The sequence below is a fragment of the Helianthus annuus genome, chromosome 17 (genome assembly GCF_002127325.2).
Source record: "Helianthus annuus cultivar XRQ/B chromosome 17, HanXRQr2.0-SUNRISE, whole genome shotgun sequence".
Lineage (NCBI taxonomy): Eukaryota > Viridiplantae > Streptophyta > Magnoliopsida > Asterales > Asteraceae > Helianthus > Helianthus annuus.
In genome coordinates this window covers 95,464,296-95,478,712 of record NC_035449.2, presented here as the reverse complement: position 1 = coordinate 95,478,712, position 14,417 = coordinate 95,464,296, and the positions used below count along the sequence as shown (strand labels likewise).

The 14,417-nt window shown below is 41.4% G+C and overlaps 1 non-coding gene across 1 annotated transcript; it reads right to left on the bottom strand.

The window, feature by feature from the left end:
- Positions 1-205: 205 nt before the first annotated feature.
- On the bottom strand, positions 206-311 carry LOC118489390. Its single transcript, XR_004887409.1, has one exon. It is a non-coding gene; the product is annotated as a small nucleolar RNA R71 (small nucleolar RNA).
- Between the last annotated feature and the right edge of the window lie 14,106 nt (positions 312-14,417).

Here is a 14,417-nt window from a genome sequence, read left to right as displayed (position 1 = left end):
CATTTGGAGGCTTATGACTCAATTTGCAACACTCTTGGGAGTCAAGGTTTTTCGGCCGATGATGTCAAGTTGGTATTATTTCAATTTTCTCTAGAAGACAAGGCAAAGAAGTGGTTTTACACTCTACCTTCGGCATCTATCTACACTTGGGCGGAGATGCAACAAATATTTTTAGATGAATTTTACACCGCTCAAAAGACCAATGATGCTAGGAAGGGGTTGAGGAGCTTTCAACAACAACAAGGTGAAATGTTTCATGAGGCCTTTGAGCGTTTCAACATGATGATCAAAAACTGTCCTCATCATGGAATTGAACTTTGGGAATTGATGAATGCTTTCCACGAGGGGTTGAGTGCCGAAGATGCTTGCGACTTAATGTCGATCACAAATGGCACTTTTGGCACAAATTACGAGCATGACGATTGGGAATTTTTGGAGCAAATGGCGGTCACATCAAAAAGAAAAGCTCAAGCATCAAGGAGAGCACGACCGGCCATTACTCAAACTCAAGTGCACGCGGTAGACGATGGTAATGTTCAAACTTCTAATCAAATTTATAATGTTTGTGTGCTTTGTAATGAGATAGGGCATGCGGCTGAAAATTACCAAGGAGTGGAAGGGCAATATGAGGAGGTGAATGCATTGCAAAGGCAAGGAAGTGGTGGTAGAAATTACAACATGAACTCCAATACTTACTACCCCGATTTGAGAAACCACCCAAACTTTAGATATGGAAATCCCTCAAACCAAGCTAACCCGAATTTTCAAGGAAGTCAAGGTAACTTTGCTCCACGCCAACCGTTCAATAATCAAAGTGGGTTTTCGGGTCAAAGTTCTTCTGGTGGAAATGAGGTCATGGAGATGCTCAAGGCAATGCAACTAGAGATGCAGCGAAGAAATCAAATTGATGATGCTCGCATTCAAAAAGACGAAATCTGTGATAAAGCAATTCAGTCGTTGACTACCCAAATGAGTCAACTTGCAAGTGATGTGGCGATAATGAAGAAAGCAAAAGGCCAACTACAAAGTGACACGGTGACAAATCCCAAAAACATTAAAAGTGCTAATATCAATGTGGTAAGTATCGTTCCTAATAGTGAATTTAATGAAACATTTCTAACATCTTCTTGTCAAGTGAGTGTAGGTATAGGATGGGATGCCGAGGTTGAAACAGACAAAGAGCATGGAGCACCACTCGTGCCTATTCAAGTGGGAAAATTAAAAATTCCCCAAGCATTGTTGGACTACGGGGCGAGTATGAGTGTGTGTGACAACTCGAATTCCCAAGATTCTATTTCGCATCTATTGCACGTTCTTGTATTGCTTAGTTGATTGATTTCACAATTAATTGCTATGGAGTTGTATGCGTTTAAATACAATGAAGTGTATTATGTGGTCATGCATGGTTATGTATTACTTGTGAACGATTTGACAAATACTTAAATGTGGTGGTGAAACTGTAAATTGTATATCTTGTGCATGAGATATGTGATAGATAATTCCTTAGGGTGTTTTGTGTGAATAGTGAAACTTTAACAACTTAAAACCCTAATCTCCTCCCTAATCATTCACTAATCATTCTCAAGAATCAAAAACACGTACTTTCACCTCCTCTAATCCTCTCTACAACACCTCCTCATCATTCTTGGATTCACAAGTTCTTGGCATCAAGTTTGATTATCAATCCATCTAGAATCAAATCAAGGTAAGTGTTTAATCATTGTTTGCGATTAATTGTTGATTGATTGGTGCATGAAAACCCTAGTTCCTCATATTATACTCTGTGATTTTGGTTTGATGATGGATAATTGTGATTATGATGATGATTAACTGCATGATTGATAGATTGTTCTTGAGATGATTACTGTTGCTTGACATCGATCAGTTGATTTTGATTCTGCCGTCAGTGTGTATGAATTAGGGTTTTGTGTCGTATGAGAACGTAACCGATGTGATCGTCTTCTGTATTGAACATTCGTATGTTGATTAGTCTGAGTTATTATTTGCCTGAGTTTGATTATTGTCTGAGTTTATTAGCAAACATCAAGTGCCCGAGTTTAGTTATAAAACATGCTTGATCCGAGTTTAATGGAATGAATATAAGGACCGAGTTTAATTATCATGTATGGTCCGAGGTTAATTACTCATGTATAGTCCGAATATAATAGTTATCACATGTCCGAGTTTCAATTAAAAACAACATGGTCCGAGTTTATTGATTGTCACAAAGGGACCGAGTTTAGGGGAGACTTGAGTCCGAGTTTCATGTGATGCATATGTAGTCCGAGTTTAAACACCATAAAGGCTGCCCGAGTTTAAGAAACCCCCCCCCCCTAGTCCGAGTTTAACTCCCCAAAGCCCCTATGTCCGAGTTTAATTGCTAATGCTTATGGTCCGAGTTTAGCAGCCCTTGTTTGGTCCGAACTTTATGTATTAAAGTCTTATGTCTGAGTTTAATTAAATAGAGTTCAGTCCGAGTTATATACAAGTGTTATGGACCGAGTTATTTGGTAAACATATGGACCGAGTTTTAGTATAAGAGACCAAGTAATGTCCGACTTTCAAACAGGGGAAGCCCCCCCCCACACTTGTCTGATGTTGTGCTATGTCTGATGCTGTGTAATTACCTGGTGATGTGTAACTGCCTGATATTGTATAATGATCAATTTGAAACAAGTAGCTGCATGATATATTATGCTGATTCTGTTAAGCTGTGTATGACACCTTGATTCCCTGACTACGTTAAACTTGTGAAGTTTAGTTGATGTTAATCTGTTAAGTATGATAACGGTGATCCTTAAATTGTTATACACGTTAGACTAAACTATGAAAACAAAGACGTGACACATGAATTATGTGAATATGATTAACCGTTTGTGTGAGGGATGATTCTGTATATGTATAATTGTATGATTTTACATGCGTGAACATTCTATATGATATCATCATGTACACAATAAACACACAAGGCACAACTGCTTGAATGACAACGATTTGTAAACCCTATTTGATGCAAACACTTACCTCGTATCATGTGCAACACATCCTAGGTCGTGTGTTACGGACTTAGAGATTTTTATAAACCCTAGAAGCAATAACATACCGAGCAAACCAAGGTGAGTTCACACTCCTACTAAGGCATGGGATTCCCGGGTCGTGGGAATGGGATAAAGGTTACCATTGACTAAGAACGTATATATGCTTTTCCTAGACTATCACCTACCATGGTCCTCGGATGTCAGGACGGTTCCGTAGGTTAGGATAACACCTACGTGGTCATATGCCAATTACTGCCTCGGATGTCAGGCACGCACGTAAAACCTACGTGTACGCATTACTCACTTCTATCCTCGGATGTCAGGACGGTTCCGTAGGTTAGGATAACACCTACGTGGTCATATGCCAATTACTGCCTCGGATGTCAGGCACGCACGTAAAACCTACGTGTACGCATTACTTACTTCTATCCTCGGTTGTGAAGGATACGTGCGTAAAACCTACGCACACCCCATACGCGCTACTGTTCTCGGATGAAGAACAGGGATGATACGAGTAGTTGATACGAATAGTCTAGTGGTCACATAACATGGGAAGCCCCCACCTGTATAACTTACTATTGGCCCAGTAGAGCCACCCGTTACTTACTGTTACGCATTTACTTACTGTGAACTCGCTCAACTAGTTTGTTGATCATTCTGTTACATGCCTTGCAGATCGTTAGGTACTTGGAGCTTGCACTGGAGAAGCGGGTCGTTGTGGACAAGGATCGTGGTTTCTACGTTGAACTATTATGACATTTAAAACTATTAACTATTGTTGGATTCTTTACTATGCTTCCGCTACACTTTGAAACTATGGTTATGTTTTGAACACCTATCGTATTGGATGGATGGTTTACATTTATTTTACTTAATATTAATTACATGTTCAATATGATTGGTGGCTTGATCCTGGTCAGTCACGCTCCCAAGCGGTGATACTCCGCAGGTGGATTTTGGGGGTGTGACAGATTGGTATCAGAGCCATTGGTTATAGAGAACTTGGTTTTAATATGGGGAAAACGTTTTTATTAAAACCAGACTATAACCTGAACAGTGCTCTCAACGATCCACAACGACGCTTCGCTCCACGTGCAAGACTCGACATCCTAGGTAATAAGGTTTATGTTTATTACCTGCTTGCTAGAACTGCATAGAACTTTGCTCGTAGTATGCTTACATTACTTGCTCACTACATGTTAATGCTTAAGAACACCTATGTGCTTACACTCTTCTGTCATCGTACTACTCGCGAACCATTCCCACTTACGTTACATCTACTATAAAGGTCATGGCCGGATATATCAACATGACTCAAGCCCAGTTGACGGCTCTCATTAACGAACGAATTGCTGCGGCACTTGCAGCCATACAAGCAGGAGGTAAACCCTGCAGTCGTAACTAGGGTCTTTAGATCCTACACTCCTAAACCAACATTTGTGTTTAACCTTGTCCTATTCTTATACACGATAGGTCAACACGCTCAGTCACCTGTTTACGCCTTCAAAAATCTCAAGGATTTCCAACCTAGTACCTTCAGTGGCACCGAGGGAGCAGTGGGACTCCTCCATTGGTTCGAGAGGCTCGAAACTGACTTCGAGGTGCATGATTGCCCTGAGCTTCGCAGGGTAAAGTTTGCTTCTAGAACACTCGAAGGTGCTGCATTAACCTGGTGGGAAGCACAGATTAAGATGTTAGGGCTGGCAGCTGCTAATGCCACCCCCTGGAACGAGTTCAAGGACCTAATTAAGGAAGAGTTTTGTAGTCGTGAAGACATCCACAAACTAGAGGTAGAATTCCTCAACCTACAGATGGAGGGGTCTGAAATTGAAGTTTATACGAGGAGATCGAATGAATTAGCCACATTTTGTCCTACTATGGTAGACCCTCCCACCAAACGTATCGAGCTGTATCTCAAGGGTCTGGTGCCCGAAATTCAGAGTCATGTGACTGCAGCTAACCTTGGCACTATCCAGCAAGTCACTCGTCTTGCTCATCGTCTCACAGATCAGGCAGTGGATCAGAACAAGCTGCCAAAACGCATCAGTACTACCACTACTGCCGCCACTACTTCTGCAACTCCCAGAGATAACAAAAGAAAATGGGATGGGGATTCCAGCAAGGGATCAGCTCCAGTTCAGTCACAGGTTCAGCAGCAAAAGACTGACCGTTATCAGAGTCCCAGTCAACGCTCTTCAGGCAACCAGGGGCAGGGTGGATATCGGGGAATTCACCCACTATGTAACAGGTGCAACAGACACCACAGTGGATGGTGTCGCAAGGAACAATGTCAGAGATGTCTCAATATTGGTCATGAAGCAAAGGATTGTCGAAACTCACGTCCTGTAACCCAAGAACAACAACGACCGCCTCAACCTTCACAGAACCAGCAACTGCAAATACCAGCTCCACAGAACACACAGCAGCAGCCACAACGTGGGAACGGGGGATGTTTCCAGTGTGGGGCTGAAGGTCATTTTAAACGCGATTGCCCTCAATTAAACCAGGATCAGACTCAAAACCACGACCATGGAAACAGGGACGACAACGGGGAAAGCGTTGGGAGAAGCAATGGAAACCATGACGCCGGGGCAGCGTGTACATGATTGGTCAGGGAGATGCAATGAACGATATTTGAACTTATAACTTATCTTGGGTTTTCATTATTATGTTTACGCTACTCAAACAAGTTTGGCTTGAACGTTAATCGTATTGGGTTTTATGAATTATTTTACCTACTATACTTTATGTTTAATATAATGGATGATTTGATATTATTGAACGCACCTGCCGTATTTATGGACCCTACGAACGGGGTATGCAAACTCTATCTTGACAAGTTCGTCATCGTCTTCATCGACGACATTCTGAGCTACTCCAAGAGTCAGGAGGAGCACGAGCAGCACTTAAGTCTTATCTTGGAACTTCTTCGAAAGGAGCAACTGTACGCCAAGTTTTCAACATGCGACTTCTGGCTTCGTGAAGTCCACTTCTTAGGCCACATAGTGAACGAGGACGGGATCCATGTTGATCCATCCAAGGTAGATTCGATCAGGAACTGGCCTGCACCACGTACACCAACAGAAATACGCCAATTCTTGGGTTTGGCGGGGTACTACAGACGATTTATTAAAGACTTTTCGAAGATCGCGCAGCCACTTACACTACTGACACAGAAGGGTGCCACCTACCGTTGGGGAGATCCCCAGGAAACCGCTTTCCAGTACCTAAAGGATAGGCTTTACAGTGCACCTATTCTCTCATTGCCAGAGGGCACGGACGATTTTGTAGTCTATTGTGACGCATCGATACAAGGGCTTGGTTGCGTATTGATGCAGCGGGATAAAGTGATAGCCTACGCTTCTCGGCAACTCAAGGTTCACAAACGAAACTACACGACGCACGACCTAGAGCTGGGAGCTGTTGTTTTCGCGCTTAAGATATGGCGACACTACCTGTACGGTACTAGGTGCACGATTTACACCGATCACAGGAGTCTCGAGCATATCCTTAAGCAGAAGGATTTGAACATGCGTCAACGACGATGGGTCGAGTTACTTAACGACTACGAATGCGCCATCAAGTACCATCCAGGCAAAGCCAATGTTGTGGCTGATGCCCTCAGTCGAAAGGACACTTTACATCGGCGCGTGCGAGCGCTACAGCTTACGATTCAGTCTAGCCTTCCTGCACAGATACAAGCTGCTCAGACAGAAGCACTGAAGCCCGAAAACGTCAAGGCTGAAGCCTTACGCGGATCACGGCAACGATTAGAACAAAGGGAAGACGACGCCTACTATGTGACAGGACGTATTTGGGTCCCACTATATGGCGGCTTACGGGAACTTGTGATGGATGAAGCTCATAAGTCTCGCTACTCGGTACATCCAGGTTCGGATAAAATGTACCACGATATCAGAACTACATATTGGTGGCCTAGCATGAAGGCCCACATTACAACCTACGTCGACAAATGTTTGACTTGTGCGAGAGTCAAGACAGAGTACCAGAAACCAGCTGGTCTACTTCAGCAGCCTAAGATACCACAATGGAAATGGGAGCAAATTTCCATGGATTTTGTTACTGGCCTTCCTAGATCCCAGCGTGGGAATGACACTATCTGGGCGATCGTTGATCGACTCACAAAGTCTGCTCACTTCTTGGCTATCAAAGAAACGGATAAGTTTTCTACCCTAGCAGACATCTACATGAAAGAAGTTGTTTCGAGGCACGGAGTGCCAATCTCTATCATTTCGGATCGGGATACACGATTCACGTCAGAGCTATGGCAAGCAATGCATAAATCCTTTGGCTCACGATTAGACATGAGCACGGCATATCACCCTCAGACGGATGGGCAGTCTGAGCGAACGATTCAAACACTTGAAGACATGCTTCGGGCATGTGTTATCGATTTCGGCAACGGCTGGGAAAAGCATCTTCCTTTGGTGGAGTTTTCATACAATAACAGTTACCATACCAGCATTCAAGCCGCTCCATTCGAGGCATTGTACGGACGTAAATGCCGGTCACCTCTCTGTTGGGCAGAGGTGGGGGATAGTCAAATTACGGGTCCAGAGATTGTAGTGGACGCCACAGAAAAGATAGCACAGATACGACAACGCATGGCGGCAGCACGCGACCGTCAGAAAGCCTACGCGGACAAGCGTAGAAAGCCTTTGGAATTTCAGGTCGGGGACCGGGTATTATTGAAAGTCTCACCCTGGAAGGGTGTGGTACGTTTTGGCAAAAGGGGCAAACTGAATCCGCGGTACGTCGGACCATTCGAAATCTTAGAAAAGATTGGCAAAGTAGCCTACAAGTTGAACTTACCAGCTGAACTCGGAGCAGTTCACAATGTCTTTCATGTGTCGAACTTAAAGAAGTGCTTATCAGATGAAACCCTCATCATTCCTTTTAAGGAACTCACTATCGACGAGCGGTTGCAGTTCGTCGAGGAGCCAGTTGAAATCACGGACCGGGATGTAAGGTCCTCAAACACAAGAGAATCCCTCTTGTTCGAGTTCGTTGGAACTCCCGACGTGGCCCAGAGTACACCTGGGAACGCGAAGACCAGATGACAGAAAAGTACCCCAGTTATTCGAAACCAATGCAACCACTACTGAGGCTGAAGCTACTACTACTGAATTTCGGGACGAAATTCCAAATCAACGGGGGGATGATGTGACACCCCAGGAAAACCAGTAAACGATACAGCTTACCTAGCTTCCTCAGTGAGTGCGTACCAAATTTCGGGACGAAATTTCTTTCAAGTTGGGGATAATGTGACAACTCGAATTCCCAAGATTCTATTTCGCATCTATTGCACGTTCTTGTATTGCTTAGTTGATTGATTTCACAATTAATTGCTATGGAGTTGTATGCGTTTAAATACAATGAAGTGTATTATGTGGTCATGCATGGTTATGTATTACTTGTGAACGATTTGACAAATACTTAAATGTGGTGGTGAAACTGTAAATTGTATATCTTGTGCATGAGATATGTGATAGATAATTCCTTAGGGTGTTTTGTGTGAATAGTGAAACTTTAACAACTTAAAACCCTAATCTCCTCCCTAATCATTCACTAATCATTCTCAAGAATCAAAAACACGTACTTTCACCTCCTCTAATCCTCTCTACAACACCTCCTCATCATTCTTGGATTCACAAGTTCTTGGCATCAAGTTTGATTATCAATCCATCTAGAATCAAATCAAGGTAAGTGTTTAATCATTGTTTGCGATTAATTGTTGATTGATTGGTGCATGAAAACCCTAGTTCCTCATATTATACTCTGTGATTTTGGTTTGATGATGGATAATTGTGATTATGATGATGATTAACTGCATGATTAATATATTGTTCTTGAGATGATTACTGTTGCTTGACATCGATCAGTTGATTTTGATTCTGCCGTCAGTGTGTATGAATTAGGGTTTTGTGTCGTATGAGAACGTAACCGATGTGATCGTCTTCTGTATTGAACATTCGTATGTTGATTAGTCTGAGTTATTATTTGCCTGAGTTTGATTATTGTCTGAGTTTATTAGCAAACATCAAGTGCCCGAGTTTAGTTATAAAACATGCTTGATCCGAGTTTAATGGAATGAATATAAGGACCGAGTTTAATTATCATGTATGGTCCGAGGTTAATTACTCATGTATAGTCCGAATATAATAGTTATCACATGTCCGAGTTTCAATTAAAAACAACATGGTCCGAGTTTATTGATTGTCACAAAGGGACCGAGTTTAGGGGAGACTTGAGTCCGAGTTTCATGTGATGCATATGTAGTCCGAGTTTAAACACCATAAAGGCTGCCCGAGTTTAAGAAACCCCCCCTAGTCCGAGTTTAACTCCCCAAAGCCCCTATGTCCGAGTTTAATTGCTAATGCTTATGGTCCGAGTTTAGCAGCCCTTGTTTGGTCCGAACTTTATGTATTAAAGTCTTATGTCTGAGTTTAATTAAATAGAGTTCAGTCCGAGTTATATACAAGTGTTATGGACCGAGTTATTTGGTAAACATATGGACCGAGTTTTAGTATAAGAGACCAAGTAATGTCCGACTTTCAAACAGGGGAAGCCCCCCCCACACTTGTCTGATGTTGTGCTATGTCTGATGCTGTGTAATTACCTGGTGATGTGTAACTGCCTGATATTGTATAATGATCAATTTGAAACAAGTAGCTGCATGATATATTATGCTGATTCTGTTAAGCTGTGTATGACACCTTGATTCCCTGACTACGTTAAACTTGTGAAGTTTAGTTGATGTTAATCTGTTAAGTATGATAACGGTGATCCTTAAATTGTTATACACGTTAGACTAAACTATGAAAACAAAGACGTGACACATGAATTATGTGAATATGATTAACCGTTTGTGTGAGGGATGATTCTGTATATGTATAATTGTATGATTTTACATGCGTGAACATTCTATATGATATCATCATGTACACAATAAACACACAAGGCACAACTGCTTGAATGACAACGATTTGCAAACCCTATTTGATGCAAACACTTACCTCGTATCATGTGCAACACATCCTAGGTCGTGTGTTACGGACTTAGAGATTTTTATAAACCCTAGAAGCAATAACATACCGAGCAAACCAAGGTGAGTTCACACTCCTACTAAGGCATGGGATTCCCGGGTCGTGGGAATGGGATAAAGGTTACCATTGACTAAGAACGTATATATGCTTTTCCTAGACTATCACCTACCATGGTCCTCGGATGTCAGGACGGTTCCGTAGGTTAGGATAACACCTACGTGGTCATATGCCAATTACTGCCTCGGATGTCAGGCACGCACGTAAAACCTACGTGTACGCATTACTCACTTCTATCCTCGGATGTCAGGACGGTTCCGTAGGTTAGGATAACACCTACGTGGTCATATGCCAATTACTGCCTCGGATGTCAGGCACGCACGTAAAACCTACGTGTACGCATTACTTACTTCTATCCTCGGTTGTGAAGGATACGTGCGTAAAACCTACGCACACCCCATACGCGCTACTGTTCTCGGATGAAGAACAGGGATGATACGAGTAGTTGATACGAATAGTCTAGTGGTCACATAACATGGGAAGCCCCCACCTGTATAACTTACTATTGGCCCAGTAGAGCCACCCGTTACTTACTGTTACGCATTTACTTACTGTGAACTCGCTCAACTAGTTTGTTGATCATTCTGTTACATGCCTTGCAGATCGTTAGGTACTTGGAGCTTGCACTGGAGAAGCGGGTCGTTGTGGACAAGGATCGTGGTTTCTACGTTGAACTATTATGACATTTAAAACTATTAACTATTGTTGGATTCTTTACTATGCTTCCGCTACACTTTGAAACTATGGTTATGTTTTGAACACCTATCGTATTGGATGGATGGTTTACATTTATTTTACTTAATATTAATTACATGTTCAATATGATTGGTGGCTTGATCCTGGTCAGTCACGCTCCCAAGCGGTGATACTCCGCAGGTGGATTTTGGGGGTGTGACAGTGTGCTACCAGGCGATCTATACGATATGTACGACTTTGGTCTGCTTGAAGATATAGACACCATGGTGAGTTTGGCGATGAAAGTTGGAGGCGTCCACGGGGAATGGTTAAGAATGTTATGATTCGGTTGGGAGAATTCGACTATCCGGTGGATTTTCTGGTTTTAGATTATGTTTCTACCAAAACGACATCACAACAAAGGGTAATTTTAGGTCAACCGTTTCTTTATACGGCAAGTGCTCAAATCAACTGTAGAGACGAGATCATTATTATGACCGAAAAGAACCGTAAGTTGTACTTTGATGTTCATACTAGGGAGTTTAGTTATGAACCTATTGAAGAGAAGGGTAGAGAGTCTAGTGATTGTATGAAAAATGTGTGTCAAAGAATGAAAATAAATCACCCACCGAAGTGTGAAGAAACGCATACGAGATCAAGTAGGAGTGTATTCGATTACCCACCGAATCGAAGCAGGACGGATGCGTTTTACGCAATGGCATGATGTAGTGATGGAAGTGGCAGGAACCGTTTCTTTGAGCCACCATAAACAGAGGTGGCACGGTCTGGCTGAAGACCTGAAAACTTAGCGCTGCGCGGGAGGCAACCCGTGGTTTTAAACTGATCTTGCTATTTTGTTATTTTTCTATGTTTCAGGGCCATTGCAACATTCAAGTGTGGGGAGGATGTACGGATATTTGTGTGAAGGTGGTGATAGAAATTCGGATTATCTACAACATCTGTTGTGTCAAACTTCACCAGGTCATGTACTCTTTCCTTAGTCTTGATATGTTCTTTAGCTTTGAAATATTGGTAGTTAATTTGTTTGCTTTTGTTTAAAAAAAGTAAAAAAATACAAAAAGAAATTTGGGGTTTGAGAGTATAAGCAAATGTTGGTGTTTTTGTTGAAAGTGATCTTCCCTTCAAAACCATACATTGGGACAATGCATCCCAAGTGTGGGGATGAGGGGAAAATTTTGAGAATTTTTGAAAAATTTGTGAAACCAAGCAAAAAGTTGTTGGAATTTGAACACTTGACATTGTTCCGCATGACACACCGACACCCCTTTCTAGTCATTTCTTGGTGAGTTTTTGAGCCACATATGATTATTAAAGATGCTTTCCTTGTTTTGAGTGGCGGTGTGTGTATTGTGTTAATAGAACTTGTGTACGAATTCTTGTTGAAGCCTAGGATTAGCATGCTTGTGAAAATGATAGGGGACTTTTAGGTAGCCTCGTCTAGATGTGTGAGAGTGTGGGAATTGGGGGTTGGACCTCATACGTTACGTATATGAGCTTGGTATTGTGAGGGGTGGGGGTTTTGTCTTTAGAAAGCCATGTTCGAGCCTTATACCATTCGGTTGTGACCCAAACCTAGTTCTTACAAAAACTTTACCTATTGAGACGACCCGGTTTAGGAATTTAGTTTGTGATTGTTGATGTTCTTGTATATATTGTTGAGTTCTATGCTCAAAAAAAAAAAGAAGAAGAAGAAAGAAAAAAAAGAAAAAAAAATATGAGAAAAATACAAAAGCAAGGATTTAGTTGCAATAGTAGTTGAAAATGTTGATGAAGCCGTGTATATAGTTGATGTTTGCTTTGTTTAGTAGTAGAAATAAAAACCGGGTCGAATCAATGAGCTACTTTCACACTCCCACTATTTTCTACCTTTACACATAGCCCCGTTACAACCCGAATGTCCTTTTGATTCATAAGCATGCTAAATATTTGATAGGAGGAGATTTGATTTGTATACAAGCGTATTGTCGCACAATCACACACGTGCATTGAGTGTTTTAGCATAATGTGCTAATATTTCTTGTCACCGAGAGTTGTTGTGAGGGGTGTGTCTTGTGGTATGATAAAAAGTTAGTAAAAGGACGATACATTTTAGCTTGGTTTGCATGTTGATCGCTTGTGGTTTTGAAATGGTTTTTGAATGGGTTGCTTGGGACAAGCAACGGGTAAGTGTGGGGATGTGACGGGTGGTCCGTAGGACAACCCTTAAGTGCCTTAAAAAAAATTAAAATCTCATGCTTTACACGTTTAATTGTTTGAAATTGGTAACTACTAGTTGTTTGGACGTGTAGGTGCAAATTGAGCTTAAAAGGGAAGGAATTTGGAGCATCAATGAAAAAATAAAATTTTGGAATTGAAGAACTAAGAATAACACATGATAGAGGATGAAATTACGAGAACGTGGGCGAAAACGGCGAAGAAAACGGAGTTGAAACGAGAAAGTTATGAAGAAAACAAGAAAACGAAACCTGGCGCCGCCGTAGCCTACGGCTCTGGCCGTAGGTTACGGCCCTCACTGGGTCTTCTGGTCCACCGTAGCTCAGTTTTGGCTCACCGTAAGAGTTTTATTGACCCCGTAGCCTACGGCAGGAGCCGTAGGTTACGACTTTGACCTGCGTAAAAGTTGTAACTGCCCCATTTATTGGTATTTTATGATGTCTTTTGAGTACTTATCATTCCTAATCGGTTACACACACTTTGGGGACGAATTTTGGCTAACTTTTGGAGCTTGAAGACTATCTCTATCATTGTTTTTCATGTTCTTAACTTGTTTAAAGATTAAAACTTGGTTTATGATGTTTGTTCAAGCTATGAGTGGCTAAACATTTTGTGATCATCCTGGATTGAAGGTTTGTTTGAGACATTTCATGTTTGTTTTCCTAATTTCTAGAATAACAATCTTTATCTTAATGGTTTGTTGTTATGGTGTGTGATTGCTTGTTAGTAACTTGTTAATTCTTGCGTTGAACTAATTAGAAACCATACGTTCTTGGTGCCGTTGGCAATCGAGATATTATGGGTATAGTTAGGCTTGGGTAAGGGTTGATTGATCATCGGGTAATAACCTCACGTTCTAGGAATCTGAGTACTTAGTTTCCTTTCATACACATGAGCTATGTCTATGTAGTTCTTTCTAGTGGAATGATAACATGAATGTCAATTGAAACCGGAAATCTAGGATGGTCATTTGTCTCTAATTTGTTTACAACCAACACTTACATTTTGCAATCATAATAGTAATTTTAGTTTTGAAACCAATTCACTCAAATCAACTCTTGACAATTACTTTACTTGCATTTAGTTTAATTTTAGTTAACTTAGATAACACTTTAAATAACACATATTCAACAAACTCCCTGTGTTCGATACCCACTTGTCACTAACTATTTAGTAGTAATTGGATTAAATTTGATTGTGACCACGACATCACGTCAAACGTCAAGGACAAAACTTGTCAAATTTAAAGACAAATGATACCGCCTGCAATTTGATACAAAAATAAAGCACAAAACTTGTAATTTACTCGAAATTCTACATGTTAAATGGCTAATGGGTAAAAAAA